Below are 13,082 nucleotides of genomic sequence, written 5' to 3' on the forward strand. Positions count from 1 at the left end.
CATTTTTTTTTTTTTGGTTTTTATATATCTTCACTTCTCCTTTATCCTACTAAACAAGGAAACGTTGTTACTTTGCTTAAAAGTAAAACAAAATATCAGTTTGGCTGTAAGTTTTAGGCAATTAAAATTTACTTCAGACTAAAGCCAAAGTCCACAAGGTTGTAACTGTGCTGTCCAAATATAATAGCCATTGTGTTTACATTTAAATTTCTTAAAATTAATTAGAATTCACTTCCTCAGCTATACTAGCCACACTTCAAATGCTCAATAGCCACTATACAGAACTTTCCAGCTATATGCTATTAAAAGTAATAAAATCAGACATGCAGCTCCTCCATTGCACTAGCCCATCTTTTGCATGCACAGTGTTAGGTTAGTAGAGGACATTCTAGCACTGCAGAAAGTGCTACTGGACAGAGCTTAGGACTATGGCATACTGTTCATTTTCTAACTCACTTTCTACTTTTTTCTTCTTGCTTGTGCTACTTAGCCAGGCTGGAATTCAGCCCAGTTAAGCTCCTGCCACAGAATCTTTGTATGGTTTGCCCTCTACCTTCCTCTCTGGACCCATTTTGTACAACAGTTGCCAGCTACTTGTCTCTATCCTGGTCATACCAGCTGTCTTTCTCTCAGTCCCCAGGACTACTACTATTCCTCCCCGTCCCCCCACCCCCTTCTAGTGCTGGGGATTTATCCCAGGTCCTCACACATAAGCATGCGTTCTACCACTGAGCTACACTCACAGGCTGTTGAGAGCCACAGCCGAAGGGGCCCCAGCAAACTTCCAGCTGCCAGCAAACTTCCAGCTGCCGGCTGATGATTGGCTCACAGCGGCCCCAGCAACATCTAGCTGATTGGCTCCTCTGCGGTGATGCTCATTGGGCTGTTTCCCTGCCCTTTCAGACCACGGAGCTGCTCATTGGGGGACTTTTTTGGCTCCGCCCACATGACCCAGCCAATCGGCCTCAAGAGCAGGAGGATTGTGGGAGGTGGAGAGAAGCTTGTGGGAGAGAGAGAGGCTTGTGGAAAGCCGGTGGTGGCAGTTGAGGCTCTGAGGGTTTTTCCTGAGAGGATGTTTTGTTTGGCGTGTGTGGTTCTAAAAATAAAGTTAGTTTCTTTTGACAAGTGGCTCCTGATTGTGCCCAGCCAGACTGCGGCAACAGGCCCCAGATCTTTCTCACCTCAGGGCTTTGCAAATATCGTCACCTCTCCCTGAAATGTTCCTGCCTGCCTACTTCACTGATCTTTCATATATCAGCTCATTTATTACTTCACTGGGAAAGCCTTTTCTGTCTAAGTCAAATCCTCCTGTTCCAAACTTATGTTTCTCTCTCTTTTCTAACATTGATTACAATGGCAGATTTATATTTATTTGTGTCATTTTTTTCCTTCAGGTCAGACTCTTCAAATTCACTGAGAGCTCCAGGAGGGCAGGGACCGTGTCTGTTTTGATCACTGTATTCTCAAAAGGAAGCAGAATGTATGGAACAAAGTAGGAGTTTAACAAACATTTATGTTTGAAATATGAGTGAACAAATGCCTGCTACAGAAAAAAATAACCAGTGGTAAGTCAAAAGATGTATGTTATATTGCTTCTTCCATGCACTTCGAATACCCAGACTTCAATGTGACAATATTCACAATGGATGAAAATGAATGACAGGGACTATAATAATTTGAGGGGAATGAAGTACTTTTTCTGATTGATAAAAATTACTTCTCCAATGAAAAATAGTTATTTTTCCTCCTCCTCCTCCTCATTAGGGGTATTATTTGTATTTTTCTGCTTATTGGAATGTCCTAATATTTCCCATAATCATGTATTAATTTTGTAAGAATTATTTTTATTGAAAAATCAAAAATTATTCTGCTCTGGTGCAGCTGAAAGCCAACATCTGTAAGTTAAAGAAAAAGAGTACTTTCCCCCTTTCCTGACAGAGTTAAATATTTGGCTCTGTCTTTTTCTAATTCTGTGACCATAAACATGTTACCTCACTTCTCTGAACCCCATAGGCCAAACGGAAATAATAACAGGAGATACCGCATAAGGGGGTTGGAAAGATTAAATGAGATAATGTATATAAAATATTAAATAAATGATAGATAAATATACCAAAATGGTCATAGATAAAGTAATGTGGCTAGCTGAGCATACCCCTGAATAATTATTCTGACTCTATGTATTACTTCAAAGTAAAGGATTTTAGTTTTTAGAAAGGTTTCAAGTTTAGGCTTCTGATCCAGGGTTTGCTCCCAAGGTGACACTGTCTTTCTTTTGAATGTGACTGGTATACATATTCCAGTAACTGAGATTAGTTTTGAAGAACAAAATTTATTCATGTATTTAACAAATACTTTTGTGTGCCTTCTGTATTTCAGGCACTGTGTTAGGGATCATGTGGTTAGTAAAACTGATATTAACATATCTCTTTCAGCCTTGATGACCTAAATAATTTCTAAGCAAGTATCTAAGAAAAAATATAGCTACCAACTGTCACTTATTATTTGCATATGCTACTATAATAAATGATTTTTAATGGTTGCTTTTTATAGATGTATAAACATAATTTTATAAGGATATTCTCTTAGCATTAATGAAACTATTGAAAAATTAAGTGTCCAACAGTAGTACATTAGTTACATAAATGATAATATAGCCACGTATTATGCAACTATTATATAATAGCAGAAATATATTTATTGGCATAGAAAGATGTTTATAATATTTAGGTAAATTGAAAGGTTTCAGAATTCCTTGTGTAGTAAAAACCCATTTATATAAAAATTACATAATATAAAGTCTGTATAAGCAGAAAGACTAGAAGAACATCAAATTATATCATTTTCTATATCAGTATCTCTCAACTGTGCTTCATATTAGAATCAATAGGTGCATTTAAAAAATGCAGGGACACAACTAGCTATTCTGATCTAATGGATCATATGAGGGACCAGGGCATCAATATTTACAGAAAGCATTACAGGTAAATACAATGTATACCCAGAACTCCTTTTTAATGTCTCAATTGGTTATGCCTTCATTTTATTCCTCCTCTTCACCATGAGTCTTCCCTGGAAATAAGTATCAATTTTATCATTTCAAAGAACCAACTTTGCTTTGTTCATGTCCTATATTATTTCCTTATTATTTCATTAATTTCTACTTTCTATTTTCTCCCTTCTACTGTTGTTTTATTTTAGTTCATTCTTTTTTCTGTCTTCTTGAGATATTACACCATTGAGTTCTAACCTTATCATTTGTAATTTGTGCATCTAAAGCCAAGATTTTCCTTCTAAGCCTGCTTTAGCTGAACCTTCTACAAGTTTGGATGTGCAGTATTTTTCATTATAATTTTTAATCTTTAAAAATCTTCCCATGATGATTTTTTCCTTGGAAAATGGGATATTTAAAGCATATTTTTAATATATGGAGTTTTTCTAATTACCTTCTTTTAAAAAAAAACTTTTTTATTGTTGTAGAAGGATAGTATGCCTTTATTTACTTTTTAAATGTGATGCTGAGGATTGAACCCAGTGCCTCACACATGTTAGGCAAGTGTTCTTCCACTGAGCTATAGCCCTGGCCCTCTAATTACCTTTATATTATTATTTTCTAGACTAAGTCTGGAGTAATCTGAGAATATACACATACATGATTTCAAGTTTATTGATACCTTCTTTATGAACAGAATATAGTTACTATGGGCTGAATATCTGTGCCCCCCCAAATTCATATGTTGAAATCTTAACCTCCTGTATGATGGAATTAGGAAGTGAGACCTTGGGAGGCAGTGAAAACATAAAGGTGGAGCCCTTGTGAATGGATTGCAAAATCCTTATTAAAGAGATCCTGGAGTGATCTCTAGCTCTCTTTCTAAGACGGTGATCTGCAAGCTAGAAGAGGGCTCTCACCAGAACCCAACCATGGTGGCACCTCAACAACCTTGATCTTAAACTCCAACTAACATAACTGTGAGAAATAAAAATTTTCGGGGGGACTGGGTTTTGAACCCAGGGGCACTCTACCACTGGGCTGCATCCCTGGCCCCTTTTATTTTATTTTTAAAATTTTTTTTCTAATTGTAGTTGGACACAGTTCCTTTATTTTATTTTTATGTGGTGCTGAGGCTTGAACCCAGAGCCTCGAGTGTGCTAGGCAAGTACTCTACCGCTAAGCCACAATCCCAGCCCCTCATTTTTTATTTTGAGACAGGCCTCACTAAGGTTGCCAAGTTTGGACTCAAACTTGTGATCCTTCTGCCTCAGCTTCCTGAGTCACTGGGAGTTGTGTACCACAATGCCTGACTGATCTGTTTCTTATAAGCCATATAGTCTATGATACTGATACTGTGTTATAGCAGCCTGAAGCCTAATGGTCCAATATTTATATATTTATTTGTTTGTTTGTTTTCACAGTACTAGGGATTGGCCCCAAAGGCACTCTACCAATAAACTACATCCCCAGGCCATTTTTACTTTTATATTTTGAGATAGGGTCTTGCTAAATTGCCAAGACTGGCCTCAAGTTTGCAGTACTCAGTCTCCTGAGTTGCCAGGATTGTAGGTGGCACCACTGTGCAGGGCAATATCCCAGTTTTTAAAATGTTCTGTGGGCACTTAAAAGTAGAATATTGATTGGGCTTGATGTCACACACCTATAATCTCAGTGATCCAGAAGGCTGAGGCAAGAGGATTGCAAATTTGAGGCCAGCCTCAGTGATTTAGGGAGGCCCTACGCAACTTAGCAAGATCCTACCTCAAAATTAAAAAAAAAAAAATAGAAAATGACTGGGATGTAGCTGAGTGGTTAAGCACTCCTGGTACAAAACATAAAAATAAAAATCGAGTATTATGCAACTGCAGTACATATTCTAAGCTCTTACAAATAAATCAGGGTTTTTTTTGGTTGTTGTTGTTTGGTTTTTTTGGTACTAGAATGAACTTAGAGTCACTTTACCATTGAAATATATCTCTAAAGATTTTTATTTTTTATTTTGAGACAAGGTCTCACTAAGTTGCCCATGCTGGCCTTGAACTTGTGTTCCTCCTTCATCAGTCTCCCTCATCACTGGTAATACAGCTGTGCACCACTGCACCCATCCAGGTTTGTTAATTGTGTTCAAAATTTCCCTCTAAAGATTTGTCCTCTTGTTCTAAAAGTTATTGAGAATAGTATATGAAAATCTCCTACTGCAATTATTAATTTCCATATTTCTCTGTCTTGTAACTTTCTTGTAAATTGTTTTTTACTGTAGATATTTTGAGGCTTTGTTATTAGGTACATACAAATTCAGAATTATTTTAGTTTCCAGGTGAATTAATATTTTATCAACAAATGTCACTGTTTATCCCTAATAACATTTTTTTGATGAAAATTTTATATGATTTAATATAGTTTTGCCATGTTTGTTCTAGTTAAGGTTTGAATAATTTAGTATATTGAATTATGAGCTCCAGTTCTTCACCTCTTCCTATGTCTGTCCTTTGCCATATGACTGTTCTTCCTTCCACTAAAGGGAAGGTATTCTCTGTTCTTTGACTTTGGATTCAGCCTAAATTTTGTTTAAGGTGTTAGTAGCTATGAAGCCAACAGAGCTTTGAATTATGCTTGTTCAAATGAACTTGTCCATGCTTCTGCCATCACCGTGAGAAGACTATGCCCTGACTAGATTGCTGGTCTATGGAAGAAGAGTAGACCTGGACTCAAATTCCAGTTTAGAGCCAAACTAAAGCTAGATCTGTTCATTCCAAGATGCATGATAAATTATAAATTATTTTTGTTTTAAGACATTGAATTAGGAGCATTATGACAGCAAGAGCTAGCAGGTAAAGAAAAATAGTACCTTGGATTAGGGTATGAAAGTAGCAAAAACCTAAAATATGATAAATGTGATAGTAGATTTCAAGTCAGAAAGCAGGTAGTACAAAACTAAAATAAGAATTTGGAAAATAGCAAGGAAATAGTTATAAGAGTTGGAAAAATGATGATTCACACAGTGGCAAAAAGGGGTAAAAATTGTAAGGGATAATCAGAGATAAAATTACATAATGAACTTGTAGAATTCATATAGTTGAATTTGAGGGAAAATGTTGAATGCATGAGCTGTTTGATTCTGCATTTGGTAGAGAACAGTAAGAAAGAGATTACATTAGAGAAAGAGTGGTCTTTTTCCAAGTAGAATTAAAACCACTATGAATTGATAGACATTTCAGAATTGAACAACAAAATGGATTCTCACTAAATAAAAGCTGTGGCCATTTGAAAACAGCTTCAGGGAAAAGATCAAATCTAGGGCACTGTGTAAAGACCAACTCAAGGATATGGCTGCTAGGCCCTTTGTTAAGACCTCTGAAACAAAGGGGTGCCTCTATGTTCATTGTTACTTGGCAAAAAAAAAGGGTATCTTCTAGAAATAACAAAGGCATAGTCCCACACAAGTATAATGCACTCCCAAGAACTTGTAGTTTAAGTTTGGAGATAATGGCATGTCTAAAAATAAACTATGGGTTGGGGGATGTAGCTCAGTGGTAGATCTCTTATCTGAAATGCATAAGGCCCTGGGTTCAATCCTTGGCCACACAGAAAAATAAATAAGATAGATAAATAAAAAAGGAACTGTGAGTGTGACTTTTGCCATACAGAATGAATTGGAATCAAATATTTGAAAACCCAGACAATTTATGAGAGAGAATTAGTAGAAGCTCTGCCAGCCTGGACTAAAAGAAATAGTGATAACTTGAGATCTGAAATACTTTGGGTGCAGAGGATTCTGGGAAGATAGGAATCCATCTTACCACCTGGATAATAATTGCATTGGTGGAATCTGTTTAAGGTAACTGTGTTGGAACTCTGAGACTGCTTCAGGGCTTATAACTTCCAGGGGAAGACTTGTACAGTAAACAATGATTAGTTTCAGTCAGCTTTTAGTAAGGTGGCAACTGCCCATCTCCCAGCCCCCTATTCCCCAACTCCATGTCAAGCAGCTATGTACATGTTCCTGGAACAACTTGCACAAAAGTATGAGAGCCAGGGTGAACAAAATGGGTCCCATTCTACAAATATCAGGTGTGTCTAATCACTGACTGCAAATCCTGATAGTAGAGGGAAAGATTAAGAGGGAAACAGCCATTGTTGCAAATCTTCCTTACCCCAGCTGAAGCAAACTTCTAGGGGTTTTAAAGGGTAAACACATTTGTGTCCCCCTAAATTCATCTATGTTTCCTTTTTTTGGAGTCAGATATTTAAGAAGTAGGACACTGAATAGCAAAAACTTATATGGGTGATTTAGAAAGTCATAGCACAGATCCAGGGAAATGCACAGGCTCAGAAAAGACTTGAGGAGAGCTCAAGTTTAAAACTAGCCTATGACAGACAGTTAATAATAAAGACAAACCATGGGGAAGGGGAAGAATATTATTTTCACAGTTTAATTCAGGTTTTGAACAAGTATCAACAACAACAACAAGCAACACAAGACATAAAAATAAAAAGAAAAGAATAGCCCATTTGAAGAAAAATAAATAAATAAACAAAACTGTCCCTGACAAAGACTAGGTGGCAGACTTATCATGGATTTTAAGAACTGTCTTGAAGATGCTCAATGTCTTAAGGAAGATGTAAAGAAAGTAAAAAAAAAAAAATTGTAGTAGGAACGAAGTAGAAACATCTATAGAAATATAAAACATACAAAAAAGAAAAAAACATTTTGATCTGAAAAGTATAATAACTGAAATGAAAAACTCACCAAAGTTACTCAAAAACAGCTTTGAGCAGGTAGTAAAGTCAGAAAACTTAAAGGCAATTTAAACTATCCAGTCTAAGGAATAGAAAAAAAAAAGTAAAAAAAAAAAAAAAAAAAGTAAAAATGCCCTAAGTGAACCAAGCAGATCAACATAAGCACTGTGGGAACCTCAAAAGAAGAGAGATCATTGCAAGGGAGGAACAGAGAGATTATTTGAATATAATGTTAACTCCCCAAATTTGATAAAAGTTGTGAAAATAAACATCCATGAAGCTCAACCTAACTCTAAGTAAGATGAAAACAAAGAAGCCCACATTGAGACATTATATTGAACCATCATAAGCCAAAGACAAAGAAAGGATCTCTGAAGTAGCAAGATACTCAGCATACACATGTGTTCTTCAACAAGATTATCAGCAAATTTTTCCTCTTCTTCCTCTTCCTCAAGCTCCTCCTCCTTCTTCCTGCTCCTCTTCCTTCCTCCTCCTCCTCCTCCTCTTCCTTCTTCTTCTCTCTTTTTTTTTTTTTTTTTTTTGAGACAGGGTCTAAGTTGCTTAGGATTTCACTAAGTTGCTGAGGCCAGGTTTGAATTTTGCAATTCTCCTACCTTAGACTACCAAACTGCTGGGATTATAGGCATGCAGCAAATTTCTAATCGGAAAACTTGACAACTAGAAGAAAGTGAAATGATATATTCAAAGTGCTGAATGAAAAAAACATCAATCAAGAATCATTTATGCAATGAAACTCTATTTCAAAAGTAAGGGAGAAATTAAGACATTCCTGGTTAAAGAAAACCTGATGGAACTTGTTACCACTAGACCTTCCCTTTAGGAAATGGTAGAGGGCTGGGGCTGTAGCTCAGTGGTAGAGCACTTGCCTAGCATGTGTGAGGCACTGGGTTTGATCCTCAGCACCACATAAAAATAAATAAACAAATATGTTGTGTCTGGCTACAACTAAAAAAGATTAAAAAAAAAAAAGAAGAAGAAATGGTAGAGTCCTTCAGATTGAAATAAAAAGAAATAGAGAGTAAAATGAAGAAATAAATATCTTGGCACAAATAAATACATGGAAATTATAGGCTAATATTTAGTTTGTACCTCCACTTTTTATTTGCTACATTATTTAAGAAATAAAATTAAAAATTATTAATCTATGTTTCTGGGCATACAATGTATGAAGATGTAACTATGACATTATATTTTTGTGAAAGGGGTGGAAATAGAGCTGTATACAAGAATTATTTTTTATGCTATTGAAGTTATGCTTCATAAATTTAAATGAGAATATTATAACAATAAGATGTTAAATGTAAGTCCCTCAATAATCATAAAGAAAAGAGCTGTAGAATATTCATGTAGGAATTAAAAATATTTTCAACATAAAAGATAATAGTGTTTCAGGAAATGAAGGACAAAAAGCTGTAAGACATAGAAATCAAATGGCATACTGAAAAATTATCAGTAATTACTTTAAATATAAATGAATTAAATTTTCAATCAAAAGATAAAAATTTAAAGAATGTGATCCATATGCTTCTCAAGAGACTCACTTTAGATCCAATACCACAAAGAGGTTGAAAGGGAAAAGACAGAAAATATTTTTCATAAATAGTAACCAAAAGAGATCAGGGGTAGCTATACTTACACCAGACAAAATAAACTTTAAGTTAAAAACTTTAAAAAGAGGGCTGGGAATGTAGGTTAATGGTAGAGTGAGAACCTAGCATGCTTGAGTCTCTGGTAGTTTTCTACCAGTAGTATCCCAAAGGAGGAGGGAGGACAACCTTTAAAAGGAGACAGAGAAAATCATTTTTTATGATAATTGAGTCAATTCATCAAGAGGCTATAACAATTTTAAATAAATATATGCTCAACATTGGAGCAACTAAATGCATACAGCAAATATTAAGGGTGTAATAGACTTCAACACAATATTAGGGGTCTTCAATACCCAACTTTTAGCAATAAACAGATAACCCATATGGAAAATCAATAGGGAATCAGATGACTTCAGTAACATTTTGGACCAAAAGACTCTAAGAGACACATACACAAAGCATTCCACACAAAAGCAGAAAATACACATTTTTCTCAAGAATACATAGACATTCTCCAAGACAGATCATATGTTAAGTCACAAAACAAGTTTTAACAAATTTAAGAAGACTGAATTCACATCAAATATCTTTTCTGTCCATAGGGATAAAACTAGAAATCAGTAACAGAAGGAATTTTTAAAAATTCAGAAACACATGGGAATTAACCAATATACTCTGAAAGAATCAACATGTAAAACAAGAAATTAAATGAGAAATAGATAAAAATATACCAAAATACATAGCAAATATACCAATATTCCAAATATAACAAAATATATCAAAACTTATATGTGTAGCAAAAGCAAAAGCAAAAAAGGGAAGTCTATAACAATAAATGCCCTACATCAAAAAAGAAGATCTTTGATAAAAAACAGTATACCTCAAGGAACTAGAAAAGAAAGAACAAACAAAGTTCCAAATAAGCAGAGAAAGGAAAATAATAAAAATCTGAGGAGAGACAAATGAAATAGGAACTAAAAGAAAACAGAAAAAAAATCAATGAAACTAAATTTGTTTCCTTTTAAAGATATGTAAGATTGACAAACTTTTAGCCTGGCTAGGAAAAACAAGGAATACTCAAACAAAATCAGAAACAAAAGAAGAGCTATTACAATATAATAGAAATATAAAGAATCATAGGAGACTACTTACTATAAACAATTATAATTTAAAAAATTGGTATGCCTAGAAGAAATGAAAAAAAAAATCCTAAAAACATTCAACCTACTAAGACGGAGTGTCAGGATAGCCTTAGCCTAAGCAACTCCATTTTTAAAAACCTGCAGTCTCTCCAGGCACAAGCCTACAGAGCCCTTCAATACGCATTCAGGCATAGCCAGATAAAAAAGTAACTTGCCATAACCCTGATAAGAGAATGAAGTCACTTGGTATAAACATGTTATTTGCCTTAACCCTAATAAGAGTCAGAAGTGTAAAATCAGGGTGGAAACCACCAAACCATATGTCTTGGCTCTAAAATGTAAAATGTCACTAAGAAACCTGGTAATAGCTGAGAGGGACCCAAAGGGCGAGCAGAAGCCCCCCAAATTAGTAAAAATAATGGGGCAAATGAACATACTTTCAAGCTAGCCGATACTGATGCACACTTGCCCTAGAGCCTGATGAGGACCTGGACTGACATCCCAAGTCTTCTCATCATCTGCCTGATCCTCTGCATCATCCTCACCACTCTCAAACTCTACAGCAGCCTCTTGACTCTAGTGAGAATGGCAACATCTCCAGAAGACCGGCTCCTCAACCAGCCATCAATTCCACTCCAGGAGAAGCCTCCACTGGTTGCTGACCTGATCACTGTGGTCTGAGTGAGTGTGTATCTGCTGGACTTAAGACCTAAGATTTAAGACTTTAGACCTGGCACTTGAGCTTAGCATGAAGAAGGAATGTCTATATAAGTCATGATTAAGTATGTTGGCAATGCTTAGAGTTGATTTAAGGTTAATTTTGAATTAATTGTGTCCATTATTGTATTTGTGGTGCCTAGCACTAAGGATTGTCATTTCTTGATTAAGAACCTAGTAGTCTCACCAAGTTCTTGAGGCTAGCCTTGAACTTTCAATCCTCCTGTCTCAGCCTTTGGAGTAGCTGGGATTAATAGGTGCATGCAACCATGCCCAGAGAAGTATTTAATATTTTAAACAAAAGTTCCTAGTACTAATTGCATCTTTAAAATGCAATTAGGTGAAAGGAAAGACAAAAGTGAAACAAATCTATATAGTTTCAAAGTAATCTTTCTGAAATGATGAGCAAATACACTGGCAAATTTCTCACACCGAAATTTTTCCATACACATTTCTGATTTTTCTTAAATGAAAGAAAATTTTGTCTCATTAATATGATTAAGGCATTTTATAAAAGGAAACTATCCAATAACAGAAACTGTTTTGTCTTTTCTATACTAATTTGAGATTCTTATTTATTGAATTGTCAGATCAGAGGACTTTAAGATCAAGATAAATGATAAGGGTGAAAATTATAAAATATATTTAAACTTAATCTAATAAATCATAGTTAAAATTTCCTAATGGTGAGCTTAAATTTTCAACTTTAGGAAGAAATAAGATACAAATTTATTCTCTTACATAATTTCCTGTGGCATCTTAGACTGTCTATTTATCCTTGACATTTAAAATGTTTATACCCAGTCCTTATTTAATTTTTACTTAGCTAAGCCATACATTCTAGCTTCTATTAAACTTGATTGAGAAATTAATTCCTTTTAACCCTTTAATGGCTGTCAGTATTCTTATTAATTTACTCCAATTTCCTTTTGATATGATCTTTAAAGTGCAACACAATTTCATGTATAGTTGCGCCGGAAGAGACAGAAGTATATAATTGTGTTCTTTTGCCAATCTGCTGGCTTTCATATGATTATTGCTTTGCTAGGTAGGAACATTTGTGGGGGGGTACTGGAGATTGAATTCAGAGACAATGGACCACTGAGCCACATCCTCAGCCCTATTTTGTATGTTATTTAGAGACAGTGTTTCACTGAGTTGCTTAGTGCCTCGACTTTGCTGAGGCTGGCTTTGAACTCTCTATCCTCCTGCCTTAGCCTCCTGAGCCACTGGGATTATAGGCATGGGCTACCAAGCCTGGCTCAGGTAGGAGCATTTTACAGTTTTTTACTTCCCTGTTGTCTCTGCCTATTAGTAGCTTAGCCGTCTTCATAAATGTTTTGACAATTTTTCTTTATTTTTGTACTAGGGATTAAACCCAGGGGTGCTTTACCACTGAGCTATATATATATACCCAGTCCTATTTAACTTTTTATTTTGAGAAAGTATCTCACTTAAGTTTCTGAGGATTTGTGACACTCAGCCTCCTGAATTACTGGGCTTACAGGAATGTGCCACTGCACCTGCGTCAGTCCTTAATCTTTTAACCCAACCTAACTATGAAGTTCCTCAGAGCTCTATTCTTTCTTTCAGGATCTTTGTCTCTGGTAAAAAGGTGACCTTCAATTGTGTTGCCCTGTCCTCATGGGATTTTTGAATTATGATACTAGTCTCTCTTAAAACCAAATGTGTTTTTTGTCCCTGCTTTAAAACTGACCTGCTTTGAAAATTTTCCATGAAACTTTGTTCTTTTGTACAAATCCAAACTACACGTAGCTAGGGAAAAACAAAGCCAAACAAAAGCAAATAAGCGAATTTAGAAAACAACAAACTAACCCAGGAATTTAGAACCTTGTTGACAATTCAAATTATTCAAGC

The sequence above is a fragment of the Marmota monax genome, unplaced genomic scaffold, assembly GCF_021218885.2.
Source record: "Marmota monax isolate L192 unplaced genomic scaffold, Marmota_monax_Labrador192_F-V1.1 WCK01_AAM20220418_F8-fsc00024, whole genome shotgun sequence".
NCBI classification, from domain to species: Eukaryota; Metazoa; Chordata; class Mammalia; order Rodentia; family Sciuridae; genus Marmota; species Marmota monax.